We start from the raw sequence: 5000 nt of genomic DNA on the forward strand, positions 1-5000 counted from the left end.
TTCTTCCAGAGGACCTGAGTTCAGTTTTCAGAACCTACGCAGGCAATTCACAACCACCTGTAACTACAGCTCCAGGGGCTCTGATACCATCTTTTGTACACTATAGTACCTGCTTTCCCAAGTACAGGAAAACATTTATACACATAATTAAAAACAAAACATGAAGATCATTGCAAGTTTGATGCTTGCCTGGGCTATATCGGAAGTTACATACCAGCTTACACTGGCTTACAGTGAAACAATGGGCCACCAAGATGGCTCAGCAGGTAAAGGCACAGGCACCTGCCATCAAAGCTGATAACCTGAGCTGAATCCCGGGAACCCAACGTCGGGAGGTGAGAACCAACTCTCACAAGTTGCCTTTAGACAACCACGCCTGTACTAGGGGCACACATGCCCATGCACATGTAAACAAACAAACAACAAACATCGTAAAAATCCAAAGCACACTAGATAGGGTAGCACACACTTGTAATCTTGGTGTTTGGGAGGCAGGGGATCAGGAGGCCTTGGCTGGATAGCAAGTCTGAGATCAGCCGGGAGTACACAGGACCCTGTATGAACAAGAAGAGGCAAGACTAGTGAGCCGGCTCAGAGGGTAAGAGCAGTCTCTGAAGTGCAAGGCTGACCTGGAGATCCTTAGGGCCCTCATACAGGTTAAAAAAAAGAGAGCTGGCACCACAGTTGTCCTCTGGCCACCACAAGTATATGGCAATGGCATTCACTGCCCCCTCTCCAAAGGCAGTGGTGGCACACACCTTTGACCACAGTACTCTGCAGTCAGAGGCAAGAGAATTTCTGAGTTCAAGGTCAGCCTGGCTTACAGAGCAAGGGTTACACTGAGAAACCCCATCTAGGGGCGGAGGTGGGAGGAGAAGCAGCAGCAGAAGCAGGGATCACGTCACCAGGAGGTGCATGTGTCTCCCTGTCCTTCCCTGTCCCTTCCCCCACCCCAGGCCCGCACACGCATGACTCCAAGTGACCCATCTGTGAGTCTTTCTGAAACCCTTTCTCTGTGCAAACAAAGAACCACTTACAAAAGTGAAGTGACAGGGCAACCAAGTCTGTGCCCTCACAAGAGAGGGCTAGGAATGCAGTAAGTCCCTGCCTTAAGCAGCAGGAGCCCACGTGACCAAGCCCTACCGGTTCCTAGCACAGAGCCCTGGAAAGCAGCCACATAACACCATACTATAAATCTACCCATGGAAGGGCAGACACCACTTGACTGTGCACTCTAAAGTGATTGTGCAAACTCTACTTCAGAGTAACATGGCAGTGTTGTTTTGTAGCTCCCCCACTGCATCTAGAAAACCCACCATGCCATGGGGCCACTCAAGCAACCTCAGGCTTCTTGCCTCAGTCCTCAAAAAGCTTCCTTCAGCAGCAGGCAACCTAAAAGATAGATAGCCAACAGCAGGGATCTATGTGGGCTCAAAGACAGCATCACTACTACAGTCCACTGCCTGATGACCAAGGCCTCAGAAAGGGCAAAATCAAGAACTACGTAAGTAGGCTGCTCTTGAGCCCTGACCCCCAGGAATGTGAAAGATGACTGTCACTACTGTGTAAAGAAGAAAGGGGACAAAAGTGGTCCAAGATCAGCTGGGCAGAACCATCCAGGTGGTCTGTTACCAGGCACATACAAATGAGCAGAGCAAGAGAAGCTCTGTGCACATATGTATATCACTTACACACACACACACACACACACACTTATAGAAACGTGTGCCATGTACAAGAAGGGGACCAGGTGGTCTGGGACAGGGGCTTTTCACTACATAATCTTTGTACCTGCCTGACTCTGAACAATGTAACTTTTTACAGATTTCTGTTGCGTCTTCATTTTCTTTTCCCCTCTCCCTTCTACACCTCCCTCTGCCTCCTCTCTCCCTAAATCTTATATGGGCCAGGCTACCTTTGAACTCACTATATACCCAAGGACGACCCTGAACTTCTGATCCTCCTGACTCCACCTCTTCACCTCCCAAAAGCTGATGAAGTTACAGGCATGTGCAACCACACCTGCTTTACATGTGGCGCTTGGGATCAAACCCAGAGCTTCCTGTATGCCAGGCAAGCAGTCTACCAACTGAGCTCTATTTCTCAATAGCCTTGATCCTTCAAAGTGCAGCACAAGCTGACCTCAAAAAAAAAAAAAAAAGTGGGTTGTTTGTTTGTTTGTTTGTTTGCTTGTTTGTTTTAGAGACAGGGTAGACCAGGTCGACCTCAAACTCAGAGATCCATCGGCCTCGGTGTCTGAGCCAGGCGACCTCAAGTTTCCAGGCATCCTCTAGATCAGCTCCCAAAGGTTGAATCACAGATGTGTATTAACCTTCTCAGTACCCTGTATTTTCAACTATAGAACGTCTGCATTAGCCGGGCATGGTGGCACACGCCTTTGATCCCAGCACTTGGGAGGCAGAGGCAGGTGGATTTCTGAGTTCGAGGCCAGCCTGGTCTACAGAGTGAGTTCCAGGACAGTCAGGGCTAAACAGAGAAACCCTGTCTCGAAAAACCAAAAAAAAAAAAAAAAGAATGTCTGCATTGGAGGCACAGGGTATTCAAGACACATTCTCCCTGTAGACCCCAGGCTGTCCTAGAACTCACAGAAACCCTCCTGCCTCAGCCTCCCATTTACCAGAATTATAGGTGAGTTACCACATCAACCTTATTTAATGTCTTTCTAAAGAGCGACTGGGACTGGAGAGGCTGGAGAGACGCTTGGTAGTTAAGAGCACCTGCCACTTCCAGAAGGCCCAAATTCAGTTCCCGGCACCCACATCAAGTGGTTCCAACCACCTATACTTCCAGACCCAGGGAATCCAATGCTTCTAGCATCTGAGGGCACGCATGTGCATGTGCTTACACACAGAAACAAACACATATACACAGAACTAAAAATAATTTTTAAATAGATTCTTTAAAAAAATTAACAGAGTCTGAAAAGATGGCTCAGCAGTTAAGAGCACTTATTGCTCTTACTGAGAGAACCTGGATTCAGCTCACTACCTGTAACTCAAGTTCAAGGAGATACAATGCCCTTTCTGGCCTCCTCCGAAGGAGACACTGTATATGTGTAGTGCACACATAGACATGCAGGCAAAAAACTCATGCACATTAAAAAAAAAAAATCCAAGTAATAAATCTTAAAATCTTAGACGAAAGCTTTGCAGGTCCCTCCCATGTAGCTCCAGGTCTAGCTGTTGCAGATTTCGGGCACAGAGTTCGTTTCCCCACCCTAGGGCTAAGTTATCCTGCATCTGTCTCTTCATGGTCCTAATTGGGTGTGACTTCCCAGAGGCTGCCCTGCTCCAGACCTCCTTCCTGCCTCAGATTCAAATCCTTTCTCCCTGCTTAGAGGCCTCTCCTACCCGAGCCGTCCCTGTTTTTCCCGCCAGCCTCTATGCCCCAGTAGATCTGCCATCCGCTGTGAACAAGCACATGGAAACCAGAGCTCAAGAGGCAGGGAAGGCAACTAAAAAGGATGTGGGTTAGAGGCCCCGCCTACACACCGCATTTCTCTTTTTCTGCCTCTGCCTTTCTCCCCTGTCCTTCTCTCCTTCTTTCCAAAATCTAGCTTTGTAACCTGCTTGGACCTCACATTCATGGCAATCCTCCTGAGTCCTAGAATATAAGTATAGGCAGCCAGGCCTGGCTTTACATATCCCATTTCAATCACAATGTGTAGCTGTTAGAGCAAAGAACAGTCAGACTGGGGGTGTATGTCAGTTGGTAGTAACAGGATGTTTTCCTGGCATTCACAAAACCCTAGGTTCAACTCTCAGCAGCTCATGAACCATGCATGGTGGTGCATGCCTATATGCCCAGGGCTCTGGAATGATTCAGGCAGGAAGACGAGAAGTTAAAGGTCATCTTGTGGTACAGAGAGTTCAACCTGGTCTGTATGAGATCCTGTCTCAAAAATGGAAAGGAGGGCTGGTGAGATGGCTCAGCGGGTAAGAGCACCCGACTGCTCTTCCGAAGGTCCTGAGTTCAAATCCCAGCAACCACATGGTGGCTCACAACCATCCGTAATGAGATCTGACGCCCTCTTCTGAAGTGTCTGAAGACAGCTACAGTGTACTTACATATAATAAATANATAAATCTTAAAAAAAAAAAAAAAAAAAATGGAAAGGAGACAGGAGTGGTGGTGCACACCTTAGTTCCAACACCTGGAAGCAGAAGCAGACGCTCTAAGTTCAGTGCTAGGTAGTTCCAGGACAGCCAGGGCTACACCAAGAAAACCTGTCTTGAAAAAAAAAAAAGAAACAAAGAAAGGAAAAGGAGACCATGAACCTTGCAGAGATGACTAAGGAGCCCTGTATGTCCTTGCAAGCCTTCTCCCAGGTACATACCCCAAGACTCCCAGCCCCTGCTCACTGCGGCCGAACAGCCAAGAGGGTGAGACAACCCAGACTCCCGTTGGAGGATGAACAGATAAACAAAATGTGCTGTGTCAATGTGAAGAAATGTCATTCAGCCATAAAAAGGAATGAAGTACTGACGCATGCCAGAACAAGGACGAACACTGCACTCGTTGAAAGAATCCAGAAGCAAAAGTCCATATGAGGCACACACCGTTCAGTTTACAAGAAATGTCATGCACAGGCAAGTCCTGAGACACATTAAACAAGTGCCTGCAAGAGCTGGGCTTAGGGGGACACGGGGAGGGACTGCTGCCTACAGAGTCCAGCTGGAGGTGATGAATGTTATGAAGTTGAGAGGGAGTGTACAACCTTGTGAATACACTAAAAAAATACTACACTCGGCGCTCTACAAGGATGGACTTAGCTGAGCCTCAGGACATAGGCTATAATTCAACCTACTTGGAATATGGAGGCAGGAGGATGACAAGTTCAAGGTTTGCTTAGACTGTACAGTGAGTTCAAGGCCAACCTAGGAAAACTTAACAAGACCGTGCCCTCAAAACAAAAAAGGTAAAGAGAGTTGGGGGTGTGCTTCAATATACCATATACAAAGCCCTGGGTTTGATCTGCA

General features: G+C 47.7%; 1 protein-coding gene across 3 annotated transcripts in view; it reads right to left on the reverse strand.

Annotated features, from left to right (window-relative positions):
• The window catches only part of Hspbp1 (HSPA (Hsp70) binding protein 1), a 22015-nt gene that overhangs the window by 9605 nt on the left and 7410 nt on the right, over positions 1-5000 (reverse strand). The gene's annotated exons all lie outside the window — the stretch shown is intronic.

Source organism: Mus pahari, chromosome 19 (assembly GCF_900095145.1).
Source record: "Mus pahari chromosome 19, PAHARI_EIJ_v1.1, whole genome shotgun sequence".
Lineage (NCBI taxonomy): Eukaryota > Metazoa > Chordata > Mammalia > Rodentia > Muridae > Mus > Mus pahari.